Below are 14,541 nucleotides of genomic sequence, written 5' to 3' on the forward strand. Positions count from 1 at the left end.
GACTTTCACCTTGTATTGAGCGTTGGTCGATATACAAGACTGCTTCCGACACATACGTGAAAACCATGAAACTTGCAAAGAACAACTTCTTGTCTTCTACTTTACCATCTATTTTGAAAACAAATGTTAAAATGTTCTGAAGCATTTCACACCCTGCACACGACCCTTTAATTACATTGCAAGATACCTCCGGCAACATTATCCCAAATAATTTTTGTGCTGCCACATTGAACAGAGCATTCACTGAAATCTTTTGCTCAAGCACGACAGTCGATCTTCCAGATATGCCGCATCACAGATTTTCCATTAGGTCACCAATAACTATTGGTACTCCGGGCACTGTTAAATTAAACTTGTCTTTAAAGCACGATTCATTTCCGGGGTGTGACGAAATTAGTTGTAAATTCCTAAAAAGTAGCAGCGCTTACAGTTCAATTAACTAACAAAACTGTTCCACCAGTCACTCGATTCATCAAGCCGCCCTAACGTCTTGAAAACTGGGAAGGTGGTCCCACTTCAGAAATCCGGTAATAAGCACTTGCCTAAAATTACCGTCCTATTTCACTCACTGGGACATCCTGCAAATTACTGGAACATTTAATTTTAGACATGTAATTTTTAAACACATCGCCACCTTTCTTGATGATATAGCTTTTTTTGTCTTCTGCGCAACATGGGTTTTCGTCAAACATACTCCTGAAAAACGCGGGTACTGTCATTCACTGTTAAATTGCATCGCATTCTTGACCAGTCATCTTGCGCCGATTGCATCTTTTTTAGATTTCGCGAAAGCTTTTGATAAGGTGTGCCATCAATTATTGCTTTATAAATTAAGTCATCTTAATCTTGATCCACATGTCTTTAGATGGATTCAATATTTCCTTCTCAAGCGCTGGCAGTTTGTTTTCACTAATGCCACAGACTAGCCGCTTACTAACGTGCTATCTGGTGTACCACAAGGATCCGTCCTCGGACCACTTCTATTTCTAATTTATATTAATGACCTTCTGTCCAGCCTATCATCTGCCAGCCATCTTTTTGCTAACGACTGTGTAGTTTTCCGTGAAATACGTAACCTCAACGGAATTAATACTCACCAGACCTGCCTTAATTTGGTCTCTAACTGGGGCAAAACTTGGAAAATGGAATTAAATATTAACAAATGTAAGTTAATGCATGTTTCTCGCTGCTCTAACACTCCCCCTTCTTATTGTCTAAACGGCGTTCCTCTTGATTCCGTTGCATCATATAAACAACTAGGCCTACACATATCGCGAAACTTAACATAGAATGCCCATACTGAGTACGTTACCAATAACGCTAATCGCATTATAGGGTATTTACGTCACAACTTCTGTGCTGCTAATTCGTCCTTAAAACTCCTACTTTATAAATCAATAATTCCACCTATGCTTCAATACGCGTCATCTATATGGGACCCTGGGCATAAAAATCTTGTGTCTTCTCTCCAACTTATACAAAATTACTCCGTTCGCTTCATCTTTTCAAATTACAACTGTACTGCAACTATCACAGCGATGAAAACTAACCTTTCTCTTTCATCTTTAAAATCTCGCCGTAAAATCAGTCGTCTCACTCTATTCCACAAGGTATATCATCACGTCACGCTACATGAGGATGAGGTTTTGTTAACGTAGAAGAAAAATGCATAGAACCCTAGCCATACACAGCTTCGTTGTAAAAATCAAAGGAATAAGTTAGTTGTCAAAGTAGAGGCAAAGTGACAATGAGCAAACGATAATTACATACAACGGATGAGAAGGTTACGGCCACACCGAATGCCGCCTAGGCGATACCACACCAGCATCTTAAACAGGGACGGTACCAGCAGCTCCTAGCGCCTTATTGCGACGGAGCAACTCGTGTGGCCGAACCATCTGCAAACGGGCCGTAACATCGTGCCTGTGCAGCAGAGTAGTTACAATAAAGTGGATGCAGCCTTACACCGAGAGACGGGTGGGCCAGAGCATCAAATGCGTTTGCATAATGGTTCTGCATCGCCGAGGTACTGCACAAGTGCCTATGTACTTGAAATATTACCTTTTAACCGCTTATTGTGTGTCCGATGATTTGAAGTTTAAATAATACATTTTTCATTGCAAGGCGCATGTTACTGGTGCTATCAGTTGGCGGAGCGCGGTTCCGCGACTCTGAACAGAAGACGCTTCTACATAGATGATATGGTATTCTCCTTTTTATCTTCAAACCTGTGAAAGCACACCTCCACCATGCTTATGCTTCTAAGTAGTGCCGAAGACAAGGCCAGGTCAGAAATATACCACGTGACGTGAACACACATCCGCTATCTAGAACACCTGGTTGACAATGCATTCGATGGATTCGGCCGTAAGAAAATACCCGTTATCGAAGACTGTGCCACTCACATAGACATTTTCTCGTTGTAATTGACATTTTTCTTGGCATTATCGCGATTATATATCAAACCACGCCGACGTGGTAAACGCGATCACACCTTTGATAAAGGAAGGCGTACCAATTCAATTCTTTGGGCGCCATACACGCAGTGCCATTTTGAATGTCTAAGATGTCTGTATTTTCAGATTCCACTATGAATACTCGGTTTAACTTGATGTACATAGTACAGCTAATGTAAAATGGCTGAACATGACGCAGGAAACTGGTCGACAATTTCTGTAGAAACCTTGGCTATCATTTGGGCACTGATAATTTCCGGCTACATGCGATTTGGTGCGTCGTATTATGCATTATCATACGTTGGGATATAGCCTACCAGACTCACTTAGGGAACCAAGCTACCAAGGTAGACGCTCACACCACATCTCTCAAACATCTGACTGTGTCATGGGAAAGAAGCACCTATTGCAAATAACGATGCATTATCAAGGCTTCTGTACTCCTCATAGGCGCCAATGCAGTAAGAAAAAGGCATGCTAGCTCGAGGAGGTGTGAATATTCCAGTTTACCCAGTACATGATGCACGCGGAATATTTGGTGGACTGTATTTCTTGATCTTTAGATTGTGTGGAAAAAGATTGTATAACCTGCTCACTAAAAGAGTTGACAGTTGGGCTAGTTGGTCGTCCATATTTGAAGAGGTAGCTTAGCGCAAATAAACCCACGGACACAAGGAAGACAGACAAGGACAAGCGCTACTCACAACTGTTTAATGGGAGGAAGGATGGTGTATAAATATATATATCCTCTTGTCACGCATGCGCCTACCAAGCAGAAGTGAAGCCGGTACATGCACATCAAAGGCGGTCGCGCCTGAAGTTAAATTCGGCATCCAGTAAAGTGATGGAAGGCTCACTCACACATCTATCTCTATTCGTCTTGATAAAGAAGGCCTCAAGAGCGAGCCTGGAAGACGCGTTGCCGCTCCTGCCAAGAATAGTTGTCGCAGAAAATCGAGCGTCGCAACCACACGTGGTAACATGAGCCACCAAATGTGCGCCCTTATCCTCTTCTTTCCTTAGTTTTTGCGCATGTTCCCTTAAACGGTCATTCACACAACGCTCAGTTTGACCAATGTAGAGCTGCCCACAAGGGTGCAAGGGTATTGCATAAACAACCCCTCTGGAGCACTCAACAAAGGGCTTCTCATGCCTCGTGCGGCAGCCCCGCCTGCTCTTACAGCAAACTCGAGAACACAGCTTCGAAAGCTTGTTGGGCGCAGAGAAAACCAGAGGAATTCCATGACGGTTAGCAACCTTTTTAAGGTTGTGTGACACCTTGTGTACATAGGGAATAACCTCTGGTCTTACCTTCTGTCGTTCGACTTCTGCGCTCGCCCTTCGTGCTCCAAGCTTTACTTTTTGCAGAAGAGACTCTACTATAGCATTGACGACCGTCAAAGGGAAACCAGCTGCCAAGAGGCGTCCAACTTGGTTCGTAAAACTAGACCGCATTTGGTGTGCATGTACCGGCTTCACTTCTGCTTGGTAGGCGCATGCGTGACAAGGGGATATATATATTTATGCACCATCCTTCCTTCCATTAAACAGTTGTGAGTAGCGCTTGTCCTTGTCTGTCTTCCTTGTGTCCGTGGGTTTATTTGCGCTACGCTACCTCTTCAAATATGCTCACTAAATATTGCGCTGTGGCTGTCTCGCCACGCTATGAGTAGAGACGTGTGTACTTTGTCGACGCAAGCTGGCTTGCCTGCATGCACACATGAATGTTTCGCACTCGCGCTTATTTGTTGCTACGTATTAGAAACTTGTTTGTCGAAGTTGTCAATACATACAGGAGCTTCACGTTGACTGAAATGAACGGCATACTTTTATTTCCATAAATAAACACAGAGGGCCGAGGCGCTATAATACAGCAACCTTTGGTTGTAGTGTGAGAGCAAAGCACCCTTTCTGACCAGTGTAGAAATTATAATGGGCGTCTAAGGCCACATTCATTATTCATTCCCCCGTATTCAGAAATGCGTTTTAACTTGCCGTCCGATTAAGTTGATCTGACGCCTTTCTCTTAAGCGTCAAAGGACACGGAAAGGACACTGCTGGCCACGTTCGCGTTAGGCGTCCTTTAGATAAAGTAAAGCATTACTTCAAGTTAAGATGCTATTTCAGTCTCACAGCGTCACAAGTTGCGCGCGTGTTTTGTGTACAGGGAAACGGTCACATACCTTTGCTTCCGAGCGGTAAACGCATCATCTGTTGCGATAGCAATTATACGGGCACTCCAAGCGAATTGTAGCCTTTTTCATTGTCGTCATTGTCGTTGCCGTAAGGCGCCGCATATATTTAAGTATATTTGTGCTATATTACATGCTACATTTGTGCGATACATTGCCAGACTATTTCGACACTAAAATTTCTCATGCGAGGTTTCACATTCATGACAAAATAATTCCTCATAATTTCTTGATTGCCAGCCCAGAAACAAATTGCATGAAATATACCACTTGCAGTGTATGCGTTTTACCTAAAATTATTTCCAACTATTAATAATAATAACACGCAACAATAGCAGAGCTCAACCCTTAAAGGACGCATTTTACTGACTGAGCTCTTTTTACTCTCTACTATTTTAGGATCAGCCCCAGAAAGAGGTTGTAGGCTATAATATATACATAATCGGCCCAGCAAATATACTTGCAACACAACCAATTGGGACAAATGATGGTGTGTCGCTTAGCAGACCATGCCTTTAATAAATAAACCTAAATAAACTTGTCCGACGCCAGGATTTGAATGCTTTACCCATAGCTTGTTCATCTAACCCTTAGGCCTCGGGTGGATGCCGCAGAAAACGGAATACAACATCCTTCATATTTACCCCCGTCCAATCCAGTGGGTTGAGACGCCGGGCGAACTTGACGAACACCCGACGCGATATCTTGCCCCTCATCAATCATTACACATAAAAAAGAACTAGAAGCGTAGACGAACTGGTAATTTTCAGTTGACATGGAACTTCAACAGCTCTCGGCCAGAGTACGAGCTATCGAAGCCGAGACCGTAGCCTTAAAAAGGAACCCCGTGGCTACATCGTTCGAATCAGCAGATGGAAGGCATAACTTTTTTCGCAAGCTGAAATATAATGAACGACGTTGTCATGACGCCGAAAACAGACTACGTCGTTCAAATTTGTTGTTATTTGGAATTTCCGATAAACCGCCTGAATCTTGGTCCACGTCTGAGGGCCAGGTAATCATTTTATCCTCGAGCTACTTTGATATCTCGTTAGCATCACCTCAAATCCACCGAGCGAACCGCCTAGGTCAATACCAGTACCAAAAATGCAGACCTATTATCGTCAAGCTCGCATTTTTTGAATATCACCTGTGCGTGATAGAAAAGTATTTCAACCTAAATATAGCCCATACGCCATAAGCGAGGATTTCTCTCTGCAAACACGTGTAGCTAGGAAAAAGCTAATAATAATACCACATGCAAGCTCACTGATGACAGAATGCGAATGGAAAATTCAGTGTATACGTATAAGGCCTAACGGAAACTGAAAGTCCATTGCCCCGATAGCTAGCGCAGCCCTATAAACAACGTCCAAAAGTTAAACACTTAACCTCACGCGTCACATGTGTGACAATGTTGTCCGTGTCATTTATTAATGTACGAATCCTGTTGCCAAAGCGGATAGAACTATGTTCCTACTTAGACAATACTGACTGCGGCATTCTACTCTTAACAGAAGCCTGTGGCGCTATAACGTAAAGCTATTCTAATGTTTTTTTATTCCAATTCTGCAATCAGCCCTCCGCGATTTGTCTAAAACACATTTAGACCACACGCACTTCACCTGTCTGTCACGCGACGTCACGAAAACCACAATAGCTCGCCATCTGATATGACGTGTACACACATTATGCATGATTTGACCGAACGAAAGAAAAAAGTTGTTATTTCTGACTCGATGCCTTTTCGCCATTAACCCTCGGCTATTCGTTAAAAGATTTAAGGCTGCACCCTCTTCACCTGCCTGTCACGTGCCGTCACAAAATCATGAGAACTCACCTGCGTCAGAGTGACGTGTACGCGTTACAGATGTATTAATATGCTGAACAAAACTGATTGTTTTTCTCAAAACCCGCAGGCTGCCCAGTTCCAAAAGAAATGAAAGATGGCTGCCGCCAATCGGTCAGGCACTGGATACTCGCACCTGCCGGAGAGCATGGGCTTAATTGCCTATAATAAAATTTCTTGCGTGGCTGTGTAACGTTCTGGAGCACTTTCAGCAGGTTGATAACCTTGTTCTGGCCGCTCTTCTTTGCTGAGAATCCGCTTTAGGGTCATTCTTAAGCTTCCGTTGCATGGCGCCGAGATTTATGACCAGCCACCGCAAGTAAAGTAAGGGAAAGTGGGCCAATCGCAGACGCCGGCACGACCCTCTTCATCCAGTTATCGATATTAAGTGCAGTGGCTCGGCATCACTGAGCCATTCTCCAATTGAGCGTGCTTCTCGGCTCTTGAGAGCCAAATAGATAAAACAAGCTGCGCAGTGTAGGCAATGATAATCGTTTTTCAAGCACACAATAGTCACCTTCTACGAACGAGGAGAGTTTTTAATTGGTCTGTTGAGACAACCATGCGAGTCATCGCCCGATGCTTGCGTGGACGGTTACGCAAACCTTGTGTCAGGAGATGGGATGAAAAAAAAACAAATTTTAATAGTTTAAAGGTATAGGGCCCCTGGCTCTATACAGATATGGCGAACTCTGAAGTACTAGGGGCACAGATAAACAAACCATACATTGCAATGACCGAGATAGTTGAAGAGGTAGAGGCGTGCTCATCGCTGTAAAGAAATTTCCCAGTTTCCTTGTTGATGTCAGCAGCCCATTGGAAATTCTGTGGATATGCATTGGATCATCTGCTTCTAAATCTCTCTTCGGTTTGTGCTACCGTTCGCCGGATAATTCTGCTTCCTTTGCTTCCGATCTTTACAAAAACCTTGCCTTTATTCCACATAAATGTCTCAAAGCTATAGTCAACTTTTTTGTCGACTTCAAGTACCCTGGCGTGGATTGGACCAACCTAACGTTAAGCTCGCAATTTCATTCAATTGACCCTTGATTTTTTACTTACTCAAGCTGTTTACGAAGCCAGATGTCAAGCTAACACTTTAGATATTGTTTTCACATCTGCGCGCGAAATCGTAACCTCTTTACAGTATAGCACTGTGTTTAGTGACCACCTGTTTCTCTCTGTTGCACTCGAGATACCTGCCTGTAGGCGTAACGTTGAACAGAAACATATTCTCAACTATAACGAAGCAAACTTTGATGATATATACCAGGGCTTTGAAATAGTTTGGGAATCTTTCATTTAATTGTTCTCTTCTCTCTCAGCAACAGAAAACTGGTATTTTTCCAGCAATAAACTAACTGATTTGGTTCAGCTGCACACACCTCGTATACCGTTCAAAACGAGCTTATCTAAACCTTGGTTCCACAGATCACTATGCGCAATGAAAAACAAAAAAAGGAACGGTCCTTTAAGACAGGAAATCCTCAGGTGCACGAACCAGTCTCTGATGAAACACCAGGCTGTGAAGAAAGAATACTGTCTTGCTCTTCGCACCATCAAACACAGATTTATGTTATGGGAGCTTCAATTGCTTATCAAAAATAACCCTAGAAAGTTCTGGAAATAAATTTCTCCCCCCAACACTCCAGTTGAGATCAGTTCTCTTGTGGATGATGACGGGACAAACGCTAAACAGAAGGATTGCGCTGCTTTATTCTATTAGTATTTTACGAGTGTTTTTAAAAAGAAAGGCCATTCCAGTATCCCATCTACGGAAGACGCAGATTACGAATCCCATAGTCAAAACTACTGCGGAAATGGCAGCATTGATTCACAACATTCAAATATGAACATGCGCAGGAATTGATGATAATAATACCAAAATACCTAAATGAACGTTCACAGTATCTAGTTTCGTACTTGTCCACATCTTTCAACAATCATTGTCAACTAGTGAAATTCCGCGTGAATGGAAAACCGGGAAAGTCATACCAATCTTTATTTTACCAAGAAATATAATGTTAGCGATTATTGTCCGATATTCTTTAAAAGTGTCCAATGCAAATTGCTTGAACATGTCGTTGCTTCCAATAACGCTCAGCGCCTAGAAGCTAAAATTTCTTTTTCCTGAACGAACAAGGTGACATGTGACATAAAACTATCACAATTTACGAATGATTTACTGATGCACAAAGATTATAACGTTGACATCTACTGCATATTCATCAACTTTGCTAAACGTTTCAGTCAGATTCCGCATTTTCGTCAAGTATCCTTACTTGCTTTCCTCCATTTAGATTCCTTAAGTTTATCCTGGGTCAGAAACGCTCTTTCCTTTCGTAAAGAATACACCGTTATCAATTTATTCTAATCTGCTCTTAGTGATGTTACCTCCGGCATTTCCGAGGGTACTGTTTTGGGACGCTTATTCTTCTTGTTTAACATCAATGATCTGCCAACGGGTATCTCCTCTAACATGCGTCTTTTTACACGATTACGTAAACTACCATAATATCTTTTCTTCAGCTGATCATCTTCCTCTCCAACAGGACCTGGATCTCGTACTATTCGGTGCTCAAGCTGGCAAATTTCTCTTAATACCGGTAAATATTAACCAATGACATTCTCCCGCAAAACATCATCTTCAGCATCTAACTACACTCCTAATAACTGCCACGTACCCCACACAGCGTCTTGCATTGGTGCGCATCGTTCACCTAAACTTTCGTGGACAACTCCCAGACATAAAATCACAGCGCAGGAATCACGTGGTCACGGCTACCTTAAACGTAACCTTCACGACGCTCCTACTTCGACCAAATCACTAGCATATCTAACATTTGTCCTTCCTAAACTTGAATAAGCCTCACCAATTTGGTCACGTCATCAAACATATCTAGGCAACGCTCTTGAACGTGCTCAGAATCGCACCGCGCGTTTCATAGCCAAATCCTACAGCCGCCATTTCAGTGTTACTAATATAAAATCTTCTATGTCGTTATCATCCTTATAATCACGCAGAAAGATTGCTCTAATATGATCATTTTATAAAATAACAAAATGTAGCCTCCACACTGTCCTCCCTCTCTCCAAACCGTTATGAACGCCTAGCCATTGGAACAACAACCACTCCTTGAAACGTGTCTTCGGGCACACGAACGCCTTCAATTCATCAGCATACCACTAGCCATTGAACTATGGAATAGTCTCCCTCAAATCTGTCGAAATGCATGACCCTACTATGTTTTGTCATAAAGTAACCATTATTCTTTCGTTATCAGTTACTTTCAATATTTTCTCTTTATTATGTACACGTTTCTCGCTAACTTCTGTAGTTGGCAGTGTCAACAGATGTGCTTTTACATTACTTGTATAAAATATTACGGTGATAAATAGTGTACCTTCGCATTGTGTATGTCGCCATTCATTCCGATAGTGCATATTTCGTTCCGCTAACTATTATGAATCGTCCCCTCCTTTTGTGTACCTTACTAGACGTCTAATATACTATATACTCTTTCTATTCCTTGTAATGTTTCTACCACTGAAAATTTATATTGTACAATCCCCATGCACACAATGTTATTGATTTCCTCAGTTTTGTGTTTCCTGATGACCATTGTTGTCATTAACCGCACACTTTCAATCTGTGTCAAATTTTGAGCGTCTGGTGGCGAAATATGTCTAGGCGTTTATGTTTCAATAGTAGAGACTAGTGCACAGAAGCGTCATCATTATTGAACCGCTGGTTAGACAACTTTGCCTGCTGTAACGAACTGTTACACAACCTACGCAGACGACGCAGACCCTGTCGGCTTCTGTCATCTTTTTCCCGCACGTAGTAGCCAAGGTATGGTGGCTAGAATTGTACCTCGTCATGCGTGCTATCACTAGTGAAGCTTCGCGTCCCTCAGATCGCACAAACATGCCCCCGCTTGTTGCCAGGATGAAGGCCGATAAGTTGCAGCGAAACACTAATCATAGTTAAGCAAAAGCGGGCGCGCATACGCGGAACGGCAGCTTAGTTAGTTCAGATGCACAAACAGTGTGCTGCTCCTTGTGCGACGCACGCTGCTGTTCAACGCCTGCGGCGCCCCAATGTGGTGCTGCGGGAATAGAAGGTCGAGGCTAAGCGACATCAACAAAACCTTGAAGTTCGAAAGCGCCAAGCAGACGCGCACATTGTGGCCACCGTGAGCATGTTGCCGAACCTAAAGCCAACAAGGGGTCCATTGTTTCGCAGGAAGTCCGCTCCAGTGAAGGCACGTTGGATATTGGCTACCATAGAAATTAATTCGAATATTCGTTGATGGCCAAGGCTGATAGTGATGGGGGTTGATAAGAGCATTGGAAATATTGCGCCCTTGACAGCTTGCAATAAAGACACAAACGCCGATTTACTGTCGGACTGTTGGTCAAGAAATATGCTTAGATCGATTCTTATACAGAAGATATATTGCTACCTCCATACTGTGCCCGTTGTGACTTGTAGTTTGAGTGCCCAACTCGCCACCACATGGTTCTTGAATTGGTTGTGATAGACACAAAAACCAGACGTTGCGGTGGTCGCTGGAATCGCGTCTGAGCGTCCGGACGTGCAGTAACTGTGCGCATGACAACATAACCTGCGCTGGCGTTCCACTGTGCAGACGATGTGATCAAAACGTACATAAAGAGAGGAGAGAGACGATTGTACTGGCGCAGAGCAGGAAAGCCTAAGCTCCGCGGGTAATTTGCCTGCCGAAGATGATGTGGCGGTTCGGATGCTTGAAGTGGCTCCTTCCTTAATCATTCCGACCAACGAGGCAAGTCTTGCTTCAGATCATAGTGGAAGCTACGGCCAGGGCCATCTGCACGCTAGCTGGCAGCCTATGAAAGAGCAACTGACACAACAGTGCATCGTCGATGGAACTGTGCGTTTACTAAGCAAATGTATTAGGATGCGCAAAAGCTCCGAAGGGCAGCATTCCCCTGTTTTTTAGAAGACCGTAGCTGCTGAATGCGAGAACACTTGGAGATATTCTGCAATGCAGCATGGATTTCGCGAGGTTGTCATAGGCAGCGGCAGACATTGATGTGCTCAACAAATTTACCGCATCGTTGATTACTGCGGTTTTGAACACGTAAACATCGTTGTAGAAATTTTTGCTCGAGCCGGGCACCAGTAAATTTAAATGGCAATTGGGGAGAAAGGAATCACGCCTATGTGTGCGGTCGGAAGTTGGCCCTGCAAACTCTGTCGTGCTGCGCTGTATCGCTTGAAGCTATTATGGTACCTGATTTACCTGTGGCATAGGCTGGCTGTTTCCGTATCTCTCCTGACGGGGTCAAAATTCAACATTTTTTTCCAGGTAATGCCTTGCTGTACGAGGTATACTTGATTACGGCGCGCCTAGGGGGCGTAGGAGGAGGAATCGGCGTGTGTTGCGCGCTCTTAATAGCAGCATTGACATTTTTCGAAGCTAGATGGAGATAGGAACGTCATTTTCGAACGGTATCAACAGCTTCCTGGCGAGAAAAACTGTCTCTCACGATCTGCTTCAAGACGACCATTTCCTTCCTAAAATAGGGGCAGTCCTTCGAGCAAGCGTCATGGGACCCGAGTAGAAAGGAGCATTTAGGAAGCACAGCTACAGTGGGGCCAGCAGCACGGGGCTCGGCGCAGTGTGCGCAAAGTTTTCTGTCCTGGCAAACGGCGCTCACGAGTTTGTCTTATGAAGTTGCGCCGCTGGAGTGGCCTGCAGTTTGAGCCACTGGAGTCTCTTAAGTGTCCCACCCTAACGTGGGAATGGAGAGCCCCCGCCCCCCCCCCCCTCCCTTGAGAATATTGTTACGCCAAGGACGAGTCAGTAAGACGAGCAACTATTTACAGGTTATATTTACAACAGCGGTTACAGCGCTGACCGGTTACATTCACAGCCCAAGCCCAGTCCTTTATTCCTCCTCTTTTCTGGAGTGATGACGCCTACGCGCCTTCTACGAACACTCAAATATCACACGCGTGTAGCATAATCCCCCGGCGGCAGAAGCGACGTCTCGGAGCGTGTAACTGTCATCACTGGGAGGGCGATACTGCTTGAGTCATGTAACGTGCACAATATCATTGGACTTGTAAGGAGATGGGGCGTCAAGGGCGATCTCGTAGGTGACGGGAGTCAAGGCACGAAACATTCGGTAAGGGCCTGTGTAACGAGACATCAGTTTTTCTTGCAGGCCGACCTGACGCGACAGAGACCATAGAAGCACCAAAGAACCCGGCGGGAAGTCCATTGCTCGGTGTCGCCGGTCATACAAACGCGTTTGACTCCTTGGGATTTCAGAAGGCAGTCATGGGCAATTTTATTTGCATGGGCACTGTAGGCGATGACCTCCAGTGCATATTCACTGGTCGGTGCCGCATGAACCGGCAGGGTCGTGTCGAGGGGCAGTGCTAGTTCTCGGCCGAAGAGAAGGAAAAATGGGGGTTAACTGGCTGTGTCGTCGCGCGATGAATTATACGCAAATGTGACAAATGGCAGAGCGAGGTCTCAATCAGTGTGGTTTGATCATACATATTTCGCAAGCATCTCTTTCAGAGTGCGATTGTGACGCTCCGCGAGGCCATTTGTTTGCGGATGGTATGACGTGGATAGCTTGTGCCTCGTGGCACAGGACTACAGTACGTCCGCGATAACTTTTGATAGGAATGCCCGGCCACGGTCTGTGAGAAGTTGTCGCGGCACTCCATGTAGTAAAATCACGTAGCGTAGAATAAAATCGGCAACATCTGTGGCTCGGCGTGTAGAACGAGCTCGGGTGATGGCGTAGCGCGTGGCATAATGCATGGCCACAAAAATCCAACCGTTCCCAGAGGTAGAAAGAGGAAAAGGCCGAGTAAGTCCAAAACAACCCGAAAGAATGGTTCCACGGGAATTTCGAGTGGTTGAAGGCAACCAGCAGGGAGCGTAGGTGGTGTTTTGCATCACTGGCCCTTTTCACGCGCAGCTACGTATCTCCAAACGAAGAGAGCAAGCCGTGGCCAAAAGAAGCTTCGGCGGATCTGGTCGTAGGTACGTCACACACCCAGGTGGCCGGCAGTAGGGAAGTCGTGATGGTCATGGAGAACAGCCGAGCGAAAGTGTTTAGGGATCCCAAGGGGTTGTGCAGGGCCGTCGGGTGAATGTTGTGGCGGTAGAGTACGCCGTCTTGAAGTGTGAATAAGCGAGGGGTACTGTCGGCGAGTGACGATTCCAGGCAGTCAATGATGAGGATACGCAAGGACGGGTCATAGCGCTGCTCGTGGGCGACCTTAATAAGTGGAAAACAGAGAGAACACAGGCGTCGGTGGCAGTATCATAGGTAGAGGTTGTGTCTTCGACTGGGTAGCGAGAGATGCACTCTGCGGCCCGGTGCTGCCGTACCGACTTGTTAGTCACTGTGTTGGGACATTCTTTTAGTCGGAGGGCCCAACGAACTAGCCGGCCAGTAGTATCCTTGAGCGATGAAAACCCACAGAGCGCATGATGGTCTGTGATTACTCAGAAGGGCTTGCAATATAAATATGGGCGGAACTTCGAGACAGCCCAGACGAGAGCAAGTCATTCCCGCGCAGTAATGAAATGCTTGCGCTCTGCAGTTGTCAGGAGCCGGCTAGCGTAGGCTATGACGCGATCCTCTCTGTGTTGGCGTTGTGATAAGACGGCGCCGATCCCATAGCTACTGGCATCGCTTCGGACCTCTTATAGGTGCGGACGGATCAAGGTGGGCCAAGACTGGTGGATTAGTGAGAATCGTGATAAGGCGTGAAAATGCAGCAGCCTGAGCAGAACCCCACCTTGCAGGCACGTCTTCATTCAGAAGTTCAGTGAGTGTTCGAGCGATTGCTGCGAAATCTTTCACGAACCTTTGGAAATGAGAACAGAGCTCCACGAAACTCCGGATGTTTTTGACAGACAGGTACACGAAAAACCGTTAGTGCTCTAACTTTCTCCGGATCGGGTTGCACTCCAGAAGTATCGACGAGATGCCCTAGCACTTTAATCTGTCGGCGCCTGAAGTGACA

Source organism: Dermacentor variabilis, chromosome 7 (assembly GCF_050947875.1).
Source record: "Dermacentor variabilis isolate Ectoservices chromosome 7, ASM5094787v1, whole genome shotgun sequence".
NCBI lineage: Eukaryota > Metazoa > Arthropoda > Arachnida > Ixodida > Ixodidae > Dermacentor > Dermacentor variabilis.